Consider the following 19,130-nt stretch of genomic DNA (forward strand, 5'->3'; position numbering starts at 1 on the left):
GGCCTCCTTCTTCCTCTTAACAAGAGATTCCACTTCCTTAGTAAACCACGGTTCCCTCGCTCAACGCCTTCCTCCCTGCCTGACCGGTACATACTTATCAAGAACACGCAGTAGCTGATCCTTGAACAAGCCCCACTTGTCCAGTGTGCCCAACACTTGCAGCCTACTTCTCCACCCTATCCCCCCCAAGTCACGTCTAATGGCATCATAATTGCCCTTCCCCCAGCTATAACTCTTGCCCTGCGGTGTATACTTATCCCTTTCCATCATTAACGTAAACGTCACCGAATTGTGGTCACTGTCCCCAAAGTGCTCTCCTACCTCCAAATCCAACACCTGGCCTGGTTCATTACCCAAAACCAAATCCAACGTGGCCTCGCCTCTTGTTGGCCTGTCAACATATTGTTTCAGGAAACCCTCCTGCACACACTGTACAAAAAATGACCCATCTATTGTACTCGAACTATATCTTTTCCAGTCAATATTTGGAAAGTTAAAGTCTCCCATCATAACTACCCTGTTACTTTCGCTCTTATCCAGAATCATCTTCGCCATCCTTTCCTCTACATCCCTAGAACTATTAGGAGGCCTATAAAAAACTCCCGACAGGGTGACCTCTCCTTTCCTGTTTCTAACTTCAGCCCATACTACCTCGGAAGAAGAGTCCCCATCTAGCATCCTCTCCGCCACCGTAATACTGCTCTTGACTAGCAGCGCCACACCTCCCCCTCTTTTGCCTCCTTCTCTGAGCTTACTAAAACACCTAAACCCCGGAACCTGCAACATCCATTCCTGTCCCTGCTCTATCCATGTCTCCGAAATGGCCACAACATCGAAGTCCCAGGTACCAACCCATGCTGCCAGTTCCCCTACCTTGTTTCGTATACTCCTGGCATTGAAGTAGACACACTTCAAACCACCTACCTGAACACTGGCCCCCTCCTGCGACGTCAAATCTGTGCTCCTAGCCTCTATACTCTCATTCTCCCTTACCCTAAAACTACAATCCAGGTTCCCATGCCCCTGCTGCATTAGTTTAAACCCCCCCCAAAGAGCACTAACAAATCTCCCCCCCAGGATATTTGTGCCCCTCAGGTTCAGATGTAGACCATCCTGTCTGTAGAGGTCCCACCTTCCCCAGAAAGAGCCCCAGTTATCCAGAAATCTGAATCCCTCCCGCCTGCACCATCCCTGTAGCCACGTGTTTAAATGCTCTCTCTCCCTATTCCTCATCTCACTATCACGTGGCACGGGCAACAACCCAGAGATAACAAGTCTGTTTGTTCTAGTTCTGAGCTTCCATCCTAGCTCCCTGAAAGCCTGCCTGACATCCTTGTCCCCTTTCCTACCTATGTCGTTAGTGCCAATGTGGACCACAACTTGGGGCTGCTCCCCCTCCCCCCCTAAGGACCCGGAAAACACGATCCGAGACATCACGTACCCTTGCACCTGGGAGGCAACATACCAAACGTGAGTCTCTCACGCTCCCACAAAATCTCCTATCTGTGCCCCTGACTATAGAGTCCCCAATTACTAATGCTCTGCTCCTCTCCCCCCTTCCCTTCTGAGCAACAGGGACAGACTCCGTGCCAGAGGCCCGTACCCCATGGCTTACCCCTGGTAAGTCGTCCCCCCCACAAGTATCCAAAGCGGTACACTTGTTTCTCAGGGGAACGACCGCAGGGGATCCCTGCACTGACTGCTTTTTCCCAGTCCCTCTTACAGTTACCCACCTAGCTCCAATCTTTGGTGTAACTAATTCCCTGAAGCTGCTATCTATGACCCCTTCTGCCTCCCGAATGATCCGAAGTTCTTCCAACTCCAGCTCCAGTTCCCTAACTCGGTCTTGGAGGAGCTGGAGATGGCAGCACTTCCTGCAGATAAAATCAGCAGGGACACTAACGGCATCCCTCACCTCAAACATCCTGCAGGAGGAACATTGCACTCCCTTCCCTGCCATTCCTCTAACTTTCTACCAAGATCTGGCTAACAACTAAATTAAATTTTTTATAAAAAATAATAATAATATAATAAAATATGGTACTTACCTCAGACCAATGGGTTTTATTATTAGGTTAGAGGAGGAGGGCGGATGGGAGACACTACACGTGTAGTGTCTCGGGTTTCCTCTCCACCAGAATTTATTGGTGAGGGTCTTCCCAGACGTCCGTGGGTCGACTTCCTGTTCCCGCCTAAAACACTAATTTAAAAAAAAATTCTCAGCTCCTGCTGAAATTGACTAACCAGCCAGCTCCACTCCCGCCGAAATCGACTGGCCTGCCCCTGCAAAGACAAGTGCTTTTAAAGGACAGACTTACCTCCCAGCAGCCACTTCTGCACTGCTCCCGCTGAAACTGACTTACCAGCTGTTCTCCCGCCGAAATCGACTGGCCTGCCCCTGCAAAGACAAGTGCTTTTAAAGGACAGACTTACCTCCCAGCAGCCACTTCCACACTGCTCCCGCTGAAACTGACTCACCAGCTGTTCTCCCGCCGAAATCGACTGGCCTGCCCCTGCAAAGACAAGTGCTTTTAAAGGACAGACTTACCTCCCAGCAGCCACTTCCGCACTGCTCCCGCTGAAACTGACTCACCAGCTGTTCTCCCGCCGAAATCGACAGGCCTGCCCCTGCAAAGACAAGTGCTTTTAAAGGACAGACGTACCTCCCAGCAGCCACTTACGCACTGCTCCCGCTGAAACTGACTCACCAGCTGTTCTCACGCGGAAATCGACTGGCCTGCCCCTGCAAAGACAAGTGCTTTTAAAGGACAGACTTACCTCCCAGCAGCCACTTCCGCACTGCTCCCGCTGAAACTGACTCACCAGCTGTTCTCCCGCCGAAATCGACTGGCCTGCCCCTGCAAAGACAAGTGCTTTTAAAGGACAGACTTACCTCCCAGCAGCCACTTCCGCACTGCTCCCGCTGAAACTGACTCACCAGCTGTTCTCCTGCCAAAATCGACTGGCCTGCCCCTGCAAAGACAAGTGCTTTTAAAGGACAGACTTACCTCCCAGCAGCCACTTCCGCACTGCTCCCGCTGAAACTGACTCACCAACTGTTCTCCCGCCGAAATCGACTGGCCTGCCCCTGCAAAGACAAGTGCTTTTAAAGGACAGACTTACCTCCCAGCAGCCACTTCCGCACTGCTCCCGCTGAAACTGACTCACCAGCTGTTCTCCCGCCGAAATCGACTGGCCTGCCCCTGCAAAGACAAGTGCTTTTAATGGACAGACTTACCTCCCAGCAGCCACTTCCGCACTGCTCCCGCTGAAACTGACTCACCAGCTGTTCTCCCGCCGAAATCGACTGGCCTGCCCCTGCAAAGACAAGTGCTTTTAAAGGACAGACTTACCTCCCAGCAGCCACTTCCGCACTGCTCCCGCTGAAACTGACTCACCAGCTGTTCTCACGCCGAAATCGTCTGGCCTGCCCCTGCAAAGACAAGTGCTTTTAAAGGACAGACTTACCTCCCAGCAGCCACTTCCGCACTGCTCCCGCTGAAACTGACTCACCAGCTGTTCTCACGCCGAAATCGACTGGCCAGCTTCTTCTTAATAGATTGTTCACCAGAGGCCCTGGCGCTCACACCACTGTAATGTTCCTGTTGGATGGCCTGATTTATTACAAGTTGTTGTTGAAGTTATAAATGATTTATTAACATTAACTGGGGGTAAACTATATACAAGACAACAGATAAACAACAACAAAATAATGCACATGCAAGCTCTCTCTTTTACTTCCTCCGGCCAGTGTCTGGTCAGCTGACTTTGCATTCATTTATATACTAGTGAGACTCCAGTGGTCAGTCAGTGAATTACAACACAACCATGATATCACTACATCCCCTTTCCTTTGAAAGAATAAATTAATACATTATCATCAGTATATTTACATGTGATATTATGAGCCTAAGAGTCTAGCAGTATTATTTTTTTTTTTAAATTTTAAAAACAGGTTTAACAAATATACATATATAGATACATATATACACAAGAACAGCAAGCATAGTATGTACAAATAGTCCAAATCTACAAATTGAGTCAAATTGGGTTTCATCTGACTCTGGCTGATTTTCTCAAAGTTTGACCTTGCTACTCAGAACTTTTACATTCAATGTTCTCCATTCGCCCGAGGAAGGCGCTGCGCTCCGAAAGCTAGTGATTCGAAACAAACCTGTTGGACTTTAACCTGGTGTTGTAAGACTTCTTACTGTGCCCACCCCAGTCCAACGCTGGCGTCTCCACATCATAACTTCAATCGGACCACTGAACCGTTCACTTCAAGTGGTAGCAACCATTTGTCCTCATCAACCTCATTTGTTTTAAATGGAGTATCAGTTTGCAATTTTTTAAATGCAGGAGAATTTTTTGATGCTTCCAAAAATTCATTCTACTGTATTATAACTCCAACAAACAATTATGTTTCATCAGTGGAGACTGTGTCTTCCACTGTGCTGATTGGTCTGGGGTTGAGCTTAGAGTAACAATTCTGAGCAAAGCGATTTTTTTCCTTTGCGTCTGGAAGAAAACTTGCCTAACGCTGGACACTGCCTTAATTTGTGCCTTTGACCACACCTTTTACACAGAAATACTTTGTCCTGATCTTTAACCTGTCTGTTGGTGTGCGAGGAGCTGCAGGAGATTTCCAGCCATTTTCTTGAAGTTTCCTGCCTTTTTGGAAAAAGGGCGGCAACCAGAGTTTTCTCCTCCAACAAGACGCCACCATTACTGAGAAACATTTCATTATGATGGGCCGCTAGCTCATGAGCGTGACAAATCTTAACTGTTTGTTTCAAAGACAGCTCCGATCCCCTCAGCAACCGTTCCCTCAGCCTATTTTCATTCACACCAAACACAATCTGGTCCCAAATCGTGGAAGCTTCGACAGCTGATAAATTACAAGTTTTAGCTTTTAATTTTAAATCAGTGATGAACTGAGCTATGGTCACTCTTGTCTTCTGTAAATGTGATCTAAACACATAGCGTTCACAAATTCCATTCTTTCTGGGGTCGCAATGGGCGTCAAATCTTTGAATTACTTTGTTAATTTTTTTACTATCTTCATTGTTTGCACAGTTAAACATATTAAACACAGCAATTGCCTCTGGCCCTGCCGCTGGTAGGAGCATCGCTACCTTACGCAAATCTGATTGATCTTCTAAATTTACTGCAATAAGAAACAGATTAAATTGTTGTTTAAGCACTTGCCAGTTGCTGTCCACATTACCATGAAAGCTGAGACTCTTTGGTGGCTTCAATGACTCCATGGTGTTAATTCTGCAGTCTGGTAAATCTTCAAATCTCTGTGGCAGGCTGATGGTCTTTCTTTTTCTCAGTGTTTAATACCTTCCTACTCTGGTACCATGAAATGTTCTTGTTGGTTGGCCTGATTTATTACAAGAACACTTATAGTTAAAGTTATAAACGGTTTACTAACGTTAACTGGGGGTAAACTATATAAAGACAACAGATTAACAACAGCAAAATCATGCACATGCAATCTCACTCTTTAACTTCCTCCAGCCAGTGCCTGGTCAGCTGACTTTACATTCACTTATATACTAGTGAGACTCCTAGTGGTCAGTGTGTGAATTACAACACAACCATTTCTTTTTTGTTCCTGAAGCTGCATTTTATTCAGATGCATCCACTGGCAAAAGGATTTGTCTCTAAAGTGGCAACGTCCTGTTCAAAGGACTATGCCAGCTGATGGAAGTACAGCAAATGACAATTGATATTTAAAGTCAGTATCCAGTTTTCAATAAATGAGTTTTAAAACAAAGACCATCAGTCTGCTTTCAAAGAGTTTTGCAATAAGTTACATGAAAAAGCTGGTGCAGAGGAAGATCTTTCATTACTTTTAAGTGGCAAGGAAAATGACTCAGGTAATCGGGTACATTGCTGGCAACATTCAATTCAAGGTGCTCTCCCCATAAAAAAAAAGTTCCTGCATGTTCCATGCCAATTTTCCAAGTGAAGACATTTAAATTCATTAAAAGCCACAAGGCTAAATTTTAAAAAAGAAATGTTCAATCCTCATAATGAGGTAATTGAGCCAAGAACCAGACTAACAGATTCAACGAAAATCGGTCGATTAAAAGAAAAATAACTCGAGTCATGGTATTCTCGGAGACCAGTCATGTTAAGAACGGCAGTCCGGGTTTCCAAAGACCAGATTTTGTATAAGGAGCAGCCAGACAGCGGGAGTGAAACATTTCTGCTGTTTCATTCTTTGCACCGCATGGAATTGTCTCACCAGAAAGCAAAACGATTTCGACAAATTCCAAAAGGAGCTGACAAAAGGAGACTCAGTGGCGGTTTAAGTGGCCGGGATAACGTCCAAATGACCAACGGTCTTATTTTTTAAATAATATAGAAAACGACATGGTATTTGAGGTTCCGAGTCGAAAGCCCCAACATAAGGCAGTACTCCAGACTAAACAACAGGTAACAAGATTAATCATGACAATGATGAAAATGGTTTTCTAGCATTTTAACATAACAGGCAAATCAAATTTCATTGATACATAGATACATACATAGACACATAGAAGATAGGAGCAGGAGGAGGCCTTTTGGCCCTTCGAGCCTGCTCTGCCATTCATCACGATCATGGCTGATCATCCAACTCAATAGCCTCATTCTGCTTTCTCCCCATAGCCTTTGATCCCATTCTCCTCAAGTGCATACTAGCCGCCTCTTGAATATATTCAAAGTTTTAGCATCAACTACTTCCTGTGGTAATGAATTCCACAGGCTCATCACTCTTTGTGTGAAGAAATGTCTCCTTATCTCTGTCCGAAATGGTTTACCCTGAATCCTCAGACTGTGACCCCTGGTTCTGGACACACCCATCATAGTAACATCTTCCCTGCATCTACTCTGTCTAGTCCTGTTAGAATTTTATAAGTGTCTATGAGATCCCCCCTCATTCTTCTGAACTCCAGTGAGAACAATCCCAACCTAGTCAATCTCTCCTCATATGACAGTCCCGCTATCACTGGAATCAGTCTGGTAAACCTTCGATGCACCCCCTCGAGAGCAAGAACATCGTTCCTCAGAGAAGGAGGCCAAAACTGCACAGAATACTCCAAGTGTGGCCTCACCAAGGCCCTGTACAATTGCAGCAACACATTCCTGCTTCTATACTCAAAACCTCTCGCAATGAAGGCCAACATTCCATTAGCATTCTTTACTACCTGCTGCACCTGCATGCTTACCTTCAGCAAATGGTGCACAAGGACACCCAGGTCCCGCTGCAATTTACAACCATTCAGGTCGTAATCTAACTTCCTGTTTTTGCTTCCAAAGTGAATAACCTCACACTTATCTAAATTATACTGCATCTGCCATTGATTTGCCCACTTGCCCAACCTGTCCAGATCTTGCTGTAGGATCCCTGCATCCTCATCACAATTCACCCTCCCACCTAATTTGGTATCATCTGTAAACTTTGAGATGTTACATTTTGTTCCTTCATCCAAATCATAAATATATATTGTGAATAGCTGGGGTCCCAGCACCGATCCCTGTGGTACCCCATTAGTTACTGCCTGCCAATTTGAAAAGAACCCATTAATCCCTACTCTTTGTTTCCTCTGTGTTAACCAGTTTTCTTTCCACCTCAATACATTTCCCCCAATCCCATGCGCTTTAATTTTGCACAATAATCTCTTATGCGGGACTTTGTCAAACACCTTCTGAAAGTCCAAATATACCACATCGACTGGCTGCCCCTTGTCAACTCTACTGGTTACCTCTTCAAAGAATTCCAACAGATTTGTTAAGCATGATTTTCCCTTCATAAATCCATGCTGACTCTGACTGATCCTGCCATTGCTTTCTAAATGTTCTGCTATAAAGTCCTTGATAATGGATTCAAGCATTTTCCCCACTACCGAAGTTAGACTTACTGGTCTATAATACACTGCTTTCTCTCTACCTCCTTTTTTGAATATCGGAGTGACGTGAGCTACCCTCCAATCTCCAGGGACAGTTCCAGAGTCTATAGAATTCCGGAAGATGACCACCAATGCATCCAATATTTCCAGAGCCACCTCCTTAAGCACTCTGGGATGCAGATTCTCAGGCCCTGGGGATTTATCTGCCTTCAATCCCATCAATTTTCCCAGCACCATTTCTCTGCTAATGTTGATCTCCCTCAGTTCTTCCCTCTCAGTAAACCTTTCATTCTCCGACATTTCTGGTATCTGATTTGTGTCCTCATTTGTGAAGACAGAACCAAAGTATGTATTCAATTGCTCAGCCATTTCTTTGTCCCTTATTATGCATTCCCCTGTTTCTGGCTGTCGGGGGAAACATATCTATAGAAACTCTTAGTGTCAGTCTTTATGTTCCCTGCAAGCTTCCTTTCGTACTGTACTTTCCCCTTCTTAATCAATCCCTTCGTCCTTCTTTGCCGAATTCTAAAATGCTTCCAATCCTCAGACCTATTATTTTCCTTGGCCAATTTGTGTGCTTCTTCCTTATATCGGATACTATTTCTAATTTCCTTTGTAAGCCATGGATATGGCCCTCTTACCCCTTTGCTTTTGTGCCAGACAGGAATGAACAGTTGCTGTAGTTCCCCCATGCGTTCCTTGAATGTTTGTCATTGTCTATCCACTGTCATCCCTTTAAGTAACTCTCCCCAATCTATTAAGGCCAACTCACGCCTCATACCCTCATAGTTCCCTTTATTAAGATTGAGCACCCTAATCTCCGAATCAACTACTTCACTCTCTATCTTGATAAAAAATTCCATCATGTTATGGTCGCTCATCCCCTCGTACAGCCAAATTGGCAATGATTCCCTACTCATTACACAGTACCCAGTCTAAGATGGCCTGCTCTCCAGTTGGTTCCTCCACATATTGGTCTAGAAAATCATTCGGGCTACACTCCAGGAATTTCTCCTCTACGGCATTGTGGCTAATTTGATTTGCCCACTCTATGTGAAGATTAAAATCACCCATGATCACCGATATTCCCTTGTTACATGCATCTCTAATTTCTTATTTATTGCCATTCCCAACCTCACCACTGCAGTTTGGGGGTCTATATATGACACCCACTAATGTTTTTTGTCCTTTGGTATTTCTCAACTCTTCCCATACAGACTCCACATTGTCAGAGCTAATATCCTTTCTCACTATTGTGTTAATTTCCTCTTTAACCAGCAGTGCCACACCACCACCTTTTCCTTTATGCCTGTCCTTCCTAAATACTGAGAACCCTGGGACATTCAGTTCCCATCCCTGTTCACCCTGCAGCCATGTCTCCGTAATCCCAATTATATCAAACCTATTTATATCGATCTGCGTGATTAGTTCATCCACTTTATTGCAAATGCTCCGTGCATTAAGGCACAGAGCCTTTAAGTTTGTCTTTTTCGCAATGTTTGTCTTGTTCTCAATATTTTTCTCTACTGCCCTGTTTGAATTTTGTCCTTGGTTTCTCCACCTATCATTTTTCTGATTCACTTTTCTACCTTTTGCTTTTGTCCTTGCTCCCCCTTTCTCTGACTCCTTGCATAGGTTCCCACCCCCCTGGCATTTTAGTTTAAACCCTTCCCAACCGCTCTAGCAAATAGCCCCCCTAGGACATCAGTTCCAATCCTGCCCAGGTGTAACCCGTCCGGTTTGTACAGGTCCCACCTCCCCCAGGTCCGGTCCCAATGCCCCAGGAATCTGAAATCCTCCCCCTGACACCAACTCTTCAGCCACGTATTCATCCTATATATCCTGTCATTTCTACTCTGACTAGCATGTGGCACCGGTAGTAATCCTGAGATCACTACCTTTGAGGTCCGATTTCTTAACTTCCTTCCTAGCTCCTGTATCCTGCTTTTAGGGCCTCATCCCGTTTTTTTACCTATGTCATTTATACCGATGTGTACCCCGACCACCGGCTGTTCACCCTCCCTCTTCAGAAGGTCCTATACCCGCTCCGAGACATCCTTGACCCTAGCACCAGGGAGGCAACATACCATCCTGGAGTCTCATTTGAGGCTCATCAGATACTGCTTTCTGCGGTTCCAAGAGCCATTTTCTGAACAAGGTGGGAGGTTGATACTGAATCTGGCAGAAATGCTTCTCTACATTTGATCAGTCATTGTCCCTGTATGAGCGGCTTCCATAACTACTACCACCATCACCACCGTAGTAGTGTCCACCTTGGCTCTTGTACCCACCCGAATAGCTTTCCCGGTCTCCCATATCCTACCGGCCTCAACCGCCGCCGCTCCTGTTCCGACCCCTTAGCCGCCTCCTCCTCTCCTGCAGTTACTGTAGCCACCGCTGCCGCCTCGGCTTCCACGGTACCTGCGGCCACCGCCCGACCTTTTTGCGGCGAGGCCCACCCGGATCTGCCGCCCGTCCAGGGATTTTCCATTCATCACCTGCAGCGCGTCCCTGGCGTCGTCGGGGTTTTCGAAAGTGATGAAGCCGAAACCGCGGTCCCCAACGGTGTCTTTATCTTTAATCACTCTCACCTCAGCGATCTGCCCATACTTGGAGAAAACATATTCCAGGCCCTGCTCGTTGAGGCCGCCGATGAACAACTTTCCTTCTTGAGTCATTACAACACAACCATGATATCACTACAACCACCATTGCTCTGTCCTGCTGTGGACTCACCTGAGTAGCTATATCCAACAGATTTAGTTGTGAGATCCTGGCCTGTTTGTATTGCTGGCCCTCTCTTCCTTATTATGAAATGATCCATTTTCAATTCTTCAGTCCTGTTGCTTACTTGCTTGCTGGCAGCTCAAAATGGATGAGTCTATCCCATGCACAGACCACGTGACGTCAGTGTTAGAGGCGCGTGACCTGCGACCTGCTGCCTCTGGTGGCAAAATTCCATCGATCCTTTGAAAAGATCTGCTCCTGGGTCTGTGCGCTGACATCAGGCGGAGGCGGCCTGCCCTATTGGGCTCCAGGCCTGCACACTGCTGAAGGACAGACATGCGCAGGATGGCCGGCAGTCTGAAAGCGGTCAAAGCCGTTGAGCACTTCTTCCCATGATTGGGAACGCCGCATTTGATGGCCCCGTGACCATCCTGACACCACCTCTTGTGACCCTGAATTTGAAAGTGACGGAATTTAGGTCATGGCAGAGGTTTAGGGAAGGAATTCCAGAACCTGGGGTCCCGGCACCTGAAGGAAGAGCTACCAATTGTGGAGCAAAGGAAATTGGGGTTCTTCAGAGATCATAGAATCATTACAGTGCAGAAGGAGGCCATTTGGCCCATCGAGTATGCACTGACCCTCTGAAAGAGCACCCCACCTAAGACCATGCCGTCACTCTATCCCGTAACCCAGTAACCCACCTAACCATTTTTTTGTGGACATTAAGGGGCCATTTAACATGGCCAGTTCACCTAACCCGCACATCTTTGGGCTGTGGGAGAAAACTGGAGATCTGGAGGAATCCCATGCAGTCACGGGGAAAATGTACAAACTCCACACAGACAGTCACCCGGAATTGAACCCGGGTCCCTGATGCTGTGAGGCAGCAGTGCCAACCATTGAGCCACAGCGTTGTCCAGAAATGGAAGGAGGCAGAAATCTCTGAGAAATGTTGGCTGAAGAAGGTTCCTGATATATGGAAGGGGGAGGCCATGGGGAGGTTTAAAAACCTTGATGGAAATTTGTGCTGTTGGATCAGAAACATAAATGTCAGTCAGTGAACATGTGGGGGGTAGGGGGGTGATGTGAAAGCAGTTCCTAAACCCCCCTGCCTCTATCTACCTCACCAGTTTGTGTGGCCTGTTGAAAACGTAGCTGTAGCGAGACTTCCGGTGGCGGCCATGGAGGAGTAGATCGCACATTTGATAGCTCTCGCCTGTAACGGACTTTTGGACCTTTTACCCCTGTTTTTTTCCGGATTTTATGGGATAAATCGGTGAAGAGTGAGACAGGAGAAATCCCTCTCCGGTGTCTGGAGAATTGGACCAGAAGTGGCCGGGTGAGACGACAAAGTCCTATAAGGGAGACGCAATCAGAGCTGGTAAGACGGGACAGCATGGCAGGGCAGCAGGGCCGCGGGGAGACGGCACAGTGGTCGACGGAGCAACTGGTGAAGTTTTTCGAAGATTGCTTCGCCAAGCTGAAGAAGGACACGCTGGACCCGATTAAGGCTTCGATTGATCAAGTGGTTCAGAATCAGGAAATCCATGGGAGAGCGATGCAGGAGGTGGAACAAAAGTTGTCCGAGCACGGGGAGTATATAACCGTGTGGGAAAACAAGGTGGGGATGATAAACAACCGCCAGAAAAGAATGCAGGAGAAGCTGGAGGACTTGGAGAATAGGTCCAGGAGGCAGAATCTCAGAATTGTTGGCCTCCCTGAAGGCAGTGAGGGATCAGATGCGAGGGCTTATGTGACGGACATGTTGGAGAAGTTGATGGGGGCTGGGCATTCCCTCGGCGCCTGTAATTGGACAGAGCACACAGAGCTCTCGCGAGGAAGCCCCGAGCGAACGAGCCGTCGAGGACCATGGTGGTACGGTTTCACTGTTTCATGGACAAGGAACACGTTTTGAGGTGGACCAAGAAAGAACGGAGCAGCAAGTGGGAGAACTGTGAGTTGCGCATCTATCAGGACCTGGGAGCAGATTTGGCCAAGAGGCGAGCTGGGTTCAATCGGGCAAAAATGACCCTCTTTAAGAAGGGCATGAGGTTTGGGATGCTGTACCCAGCCCGTCTGTGGGTCACACATGAGGAACGGGACTTCTACTTTGAAACGCCAGACAAAGTATGGACCTTTATTAAAGAAAGGGAAGCTGGAGGCGAATTAAAAGACATTGAAGCCTTGGAGAAGTACTGTGGTGGCGATTTGTGGTGCTGGATTGTATAAATTTAAGTAGCGCTATGTGAAATAATGGGCTGTGTGGATGGTTAAAAGTTGGTCTTTCTTGCAGGGAGCTGGTTAGAGTGGGGGATGGGCTTTGAATTTGGTTCTGCTTTTTGGGTGACTATTTTTCTAAAGCGACTGTTTCTTCACTGTATTTTCTGATGTTTGTTCACTGGGGAATGTGATGCTTTTAAAATGTTTATTCATGTGGGGGGAGAGGGGAGAGAACAATAGGGAGACAGACTGCTTGATGCCAGGGGCGGGTGCTACCAAGTCAACATGGGTCAGTTGACTCTCGGAAGTGCAGTGGGGGGTGAGCAGGTGTTAAGCTGGAGCTTGACTTGGGGGATTGGGTTTCTAGTGTTGTTACTAGGAGGGGAGGGAGTTGGGGGGGGAGCTGCTTTGTTGACAGGGGAGGAACTGTCACTAGGGGACAAATGGGAGGTCGGGAATAGCGACTGCCCGAGTGGGGACTCGAGGAAGCGGAGGGCGTGAGCTCGAGGCTGGCCTAAAAAGGGTGATGGCTAGTCGGCAGGGTGGGGGGGGTTTGGAAGCCCCCCGTCCAGGTTGATCACATGGAACGTGAGAGGACTGAATGGACCGGTCAAGAGGGCTCGCGTATTTGTGCATTTGAGGGGGCTGAAGGCGGACGTGGCAATGCTACAAGAAACACACCGAAAGGTTACAGACCAGATGAGATTGAGGAAGGGGTGGGTCAGTCAAGTGTTCCACTCAGAACTGGACTCAAAGACCAGGGGGTAGCGATCTTGATCAGCAAACGAGTGGCATTCGAGGCAGGGAGAATTGTGTCAGACAAGGACAGGGAGGAGGCCGAAGGAATTGAAGGGTTTTATGGAACAGATGGGGGGAGTAGACCCATGGAGGTTTGCAGGCCGAGGACGAAGGAGTTTTTCTTTTTTTCTCATGTCCACAAGGTATACTCTCGCATCGACTTTTTTGTTCTGAGCAGGGCGCTAATACCGAAGGTGGTGGCTACAAAGAATAAAGAACAAAGAAAAGTACAGCACAGGAACAGGCCTTCGGCCCTCCAAGCCTGCGCCGACCATGCTGCCCGCCTAAACTAAAATCTTCTACACTTCCGGGGTCCGTATCCCTCTATTCCCATCCTATTCTTGTATTTGTCAAGATGCCCTTAAATGTCACTATCGTCCCTGCTTCCACCAGCTCCTCCGGCAGCGAGTTCCAGGCACCCATTGCCCTCTGTGTAAAAAACTTGACTCGTACATCTCCTCTGAACCTTGCCCCTCGCACCTTAAACCTATGCCCCCTAGTAATTGACCCCTCTACCATGGGGAAAAGCCTCTGACTATCCACTCTGTCTATGCCCCTCATAATTTTGTAGACCTCTATCAGGTCGCCCCTCAACCTCCGTCACTGCAGTGAGAACAAACCGAGTTTATTCTTTTTTTTTTGCTAAACAATTGTAATGAGGTATTTTTTGGCATTGTAAACAGTAGAATCACAGAACGAGAAAACAAAAGGACTGTACAATAAACAAAGTACATAGTGCAATTGCCGTAACCCGTCCCACCCAGATCTGCCTAATTGACCCCCTATACTACATTCCCCTAACCCTCTACCCCCGACAGCCAGGCTTCCGACGTCGGGGGCTTTGAGTCCCTCCAAGCTAGAAGTATCTGTCTCCGGGCTACCAGGGAAGCAAAGGCCAAGGCGTCGGCCTCTTTCTCCCCCTGGACTTCTGGGGCCTCTGAAACCCCAAACATTGCCACCTCTGGACCCATTGCCATCCTTATGTTCAATACTCTAGACATGACGTCCTCAAACCCCTGCCAATATCTCCTAAGTTTTGGACACGCCCAAAACATGTGGACATGGTCTGCCGGTCCTCTCAGACACTTTACACACCTGTCCTCTACGCCGAAGAATCTGCTCATCCGGGACACTGTCATGTGGCCCGGTGGATGACCTTAAATTGAATCAAGCTGAGCCTGGCACATGTTGCAGTCCCATTAACCCTGCTCAGCGCGTCCACCCACAGGCCTTCCTCAATCTCCCCTCCCAACTCCTCCTCCCATTTATGCCTCAGCTCCTCGGTCTGCGTCTCCTCCGCCCCCATGAGCTCCTTGTAAATATCCGAGACACTCCCTCCCCCACCCATCCTCTAGATCATATCTTGGATCCCCTTTAGTGGCAAGAGTGGAAAAGATGGCACCTGCCTGCGCAAAATGTCCCGCACCTGAAGATACTCCCGGAATTCATTCCCCCTCGTCAACCCAAACTTGGCCTACATCGCCCTCAAGCTAGGGAAGCTCCCTTCCAAGAACAAATCTCCCATCCGCTCAATCCCCGCCCTCCGCCATACCCGATACCCCCCGTCCAACCTCCCCGGGGCAAACCAATGGTTGTCACATATCGGGAACCAGACCAATGCTCCCATTGCTCCCACGTGCCTCCTCCACTGTCCCCAGATCCGAAGGGCTGCCACCACTACAGGACTGGTGGAGAAGCGCGACGGCGGGAACGGCAGAGGCGCCGTCACCAATGAGGCTGCCTCCACCCGCTCCCAAGTCGACCCCTCCCCCACCACCCACTTCCTTGTCATGGCTATGTTAGCCGCCCAACAATAGTTGCTGAAATTCGGCAGTGCAAGCCCCCCTTCCCCCCGGTTCCGCTCGAGCATCACCCTCTTCACTCGCGAGGACTTGCCCGCCCAGACAAAGCCCAAAATGATCTTGCTTACCCTCTTAAAAAAGGAAGGTGGAATGAAAATGGAGAACCTCGGGAGGACCGTCATTTTAACTGTCTGTACTCTCCCAGCTAACGACAGCGGGAGCGCAACCCACCTCCGAAACTCCCCTCGCATTTGATCTACCAGCCGGGACAGGTTCAGCTTGTGCTGTCGACCCCAATCCCGCGCCACTTGTATTCCCAGGTACCTGAAACTGTCCCCAACTAACCGGAATGGCAGCTCCCTCAGCCGGTCCCCTTGGCCCCTCTCCTGACTACAAACATTTCACTTTTTGTCATATTCAATTTGTACCCCGAAAACCGGCCGAATTCCCCCAGGGTCACCATGATTCCGTCCATCCCCGCCATCGGGTCCGAAACGTACAAAAGCAGGTCATCTGCATACAATGAAACCCTATGCTCCACCTCCCGCCCCCCCGAGAACCAGCCCCTTCCAACCCTCTGAAGCCCTCAGAGCAATTGCCAGTGGCTCTATAGCTAGCGCAAACAGCAGTGGGGAGAGTGGGCACCCCTGTCTCGTCCCGCGGTGCAGTCTAAAATAGTCAGAAGTCGTCCTGTTTGTCCTCACACTCGCCTCCGGGGCCTGATATAGCAGCCTGACCCAGTCGATGAAACCCACCCCAAATCCAAACCGTCCTAACACCTCCCATAAGTAGTCCCTCTCTACCCGGTCAAATGCCTTCTCCGCGTCCATTGCCATCACTACCTCCACCTCCTTTCCCTCTGGGGGCATCATGATCACATTGAGCAATCTTCTTATATTCGCCACCAGTTTCCTACCTTTAACGAACCCTGTTTGGTTCTCCCTAATAACACTCGGCACACAATCCTCAATCCTAGTGGCCAAAAGCTTTGCCAGCAGTTTGGCATCCACGTTAAGAAGGGAGATCGGCCTATAAGACCCACACGACTCCGGGTTCTTGTCCCGTTTTAAAATCAAGGAGATGGTAGCCTGCAACATCATCTGGGACAACACCCCTCTGTCCCTTGCCTCATTAAAAACCTTGATCAGCAGCGGCCCCAATATCCCGGAGAAGTTTGTAAAAAAAATTCTACCGGGTACCCATCCGGCCCCCGGCGCTTTACCTGACTGCATGGCCTTTAAGCCCTCTAATATCTCCTCAGCTCTGATCGGGGCGCCCAGCCCTTCTACAAGCTCCCTGCCCACTTTTGGGAATGTCAGGCCATTTAAGAAGCATCGCATCCCCTCCGGCCCCGCAGGGGGCTCCGAGCTATAGAGTTTGCTATAAAAGTCCTTGAAAGCTCTGTTGACACCCGCCACACCCCCTACCAAGTTACTGCCTCCATTCACCACTTTACCTATTGCCCTAGCCACCTCCCTCTTTCTGAGCTGCTGAGCCAGCACCCTGCTGGCTTTCTCTCCATGTTCATATACCGCACCACTCGCCTTTCTGAGCTGCTCCACTGCCTTACCCGTGGACACCACCCCAAACTCCGCCTGCAGCCTCCTCCATTCCCTCAAGAGCTCCGCACTCGCGGTCCCCACATACCTCCTGTCAATCTGCAGGATCTCTGCTAACAGTCGGTCCGTCTCAGCCCTGTCCATCTTGTCCCTGTGAGCCTGGATTGAAATCAGCTCCCCTCTCACCACTGCCTTGAGCGCCTCCCACACCCCGCTGTTGAGACTTCCCCCATATCATTGACCTGCAGGTAATTTTGTATACACTTCCTCACCCTCTCGCACACCCCTTCATCCGCCAGCAGTCCCACATCCAGTCTCCACTGCGGGCGCTGGAAGCTCTCTTCACTCACCTGTAGCTCGACCCAATGCAGGGCATGGTCGGAAATGGTGATTGCCGAATACTGCGCATCCACCACCCCTGTCAGTAGATCCCTACTCAGTATTAAAAAATCGATCCGGAAGTAGACTCTATCAACATGCGAGAAAAAGGAGAACTCCTTCAAACCGAGTTTATTCAACCTCTCCTCATAGCTAATGCCCTCCATACCAGGCAACATCCTGGTAAATCTCTTCTGCACCCTCTCTAAAGCCTCCACATCCTTCTGGTAGTGTGGCGACCAGAATTGAACACTATACTCCAAGTGTGGCCTAACTAAGGTTCTATACAGCTGCAACATGACTTGCCAATTCTTATACTCAATGCCCCGGCCAATGAAGGCAAGTATGCCATATGCCTTCTTGATTACCTTCTCCACCTGTGTTGCCCCTTTCAGTGACCTGTGGACCTGTACACCTAGATCTCTCTGACTGTCAATACTCTTGAGGGTTCTACCATTCACTGTATATTCCCTACCTGCATTAGACCTTCCAAAATGCATTATCTCACATTTGTCCGGTTTAAACTCCATCTGCCATCTCTCCGCCCAAGTCTCCAAACGATCTAAATCCTGCTGTATCCTCTGACAGCCCTCATCGCTATCCGCAATTCCACCAACCTTTGTGTCATCTGCAAACTTACTAATCAGACCAGTGCCATTTTCCTCCAAATCATTTATGTATACTACGAACAGCAAAGGTCCCAGCACTGATCCCTGCGGAACACCACTAGTCACAGTCCTCCAATCAGAAAAGCACCCTTCCATTGCTGCTCTCTGCCTTCTATGACCTAGCCAGTTCTGTATCCATCTTGCCAGCTCACCCCTGATACCGTGTGACTTCACCTTTTGTACCAGTCTGCCATGAGGGACCTTGTCAAAGGCCTTACTGAAGTCCATATAGACAACATCCACTGCCCTACCTGCATCAATCAGCTTTGTGACCTCTTCGGAAAACTCTATCAAGTCAGTGAGATAAAACCGTGCTGCCTCTTGCTAATACGTCCATTTGCTTCCAAAGACTGGGGCGGGGGGTGGGGGGGGGGCGGGGCGAAGAAGCGAGAATTGTTTCCCGTGCTTAGAACAGAGGGGGGAGGGGGAGAGCCTGTGGATGGGGAGCGGGAGAGGAGGGTGTGCCACACAATGGGAGGAGTCGAAGGGGATGCGGGAGTGGCCGGGGTCTGCAGGAGTCAGCTGACTTGCGGAAGTGCAATGGGGAGAGTAAACCAGCTAGGATGGGTCCTAGCTGTGGGGGGGGGGGGGGATCGAGTTGCTGCTACTAAGGTCAAGGAGGAGCTGGAGCGAGTGAGGGGGGTCGAGACGGGGGTTTGCCGCTGTGGGGAACGGGCCGGGTGTGGGGTGCAGGTGCGTGGCTGGCCGAGGAGGGGTCATGGCTAGTCGGTGGGGGACGGGGGCGGGTAGCCCCCTGATCCGGCTGATAACCTGGAATGTAAGGGGACTGAATGGGCCGGTTAAGCGGGCCCGCGTGTTCACGCACCTGAAGGGGCTCAAGGCGGATGTGGTTATGCTCCAGGAGACACACCTGAAGGTGGCACACCAGGTAAGATTGAGGAAAGGGTGGGTAGGTCAGGTGTTTCACTCGGGGCTAGATGCAAAAAATCGAGGGGTGGCGATCTTGGTGGGAAAGAAGGTGTTATTCGAGGCGTCGAGCATTGTGGCAGATAATGGCGGTATGTACATAATGGTAAGTTGCAGGGAGAGAGGGTGGTACTGGTCAATGTGTATGCT

At 49.0% G+C, this 19,130-nt stretch overlaps 1 pseudogene; it reads right to left on the reverse strand.

Moving 5' to 3' along the window:
• Positions 1-10,106: 10,106 nt before the first annotated feature.
• LOC140428724 (cold-inducible RNA-binding protein pseudogene) lies at positions 10,107-10,579 on the reverse strand (annotated as a pseudogene).
• Between the last annotated feature and the right edge of the window lie 8,551 nt (positions 10,580-19,130).

This window comes from Scyliorhinus torazame, chromosome 8 (genome assembly GCF_047496885.1).
Source record: "Scyliorhinus torazame isolate Kashiwa2021f chromosome 8, sScyTor2.1, whole genome shotgun sequence".
NCBI lineage: Eukaryota > Metazoa > Chordata > Chondrichthyes > Carcharhiniformes > Scyliorhinidae > Scyliorhinus > Scyliorhinus torazame.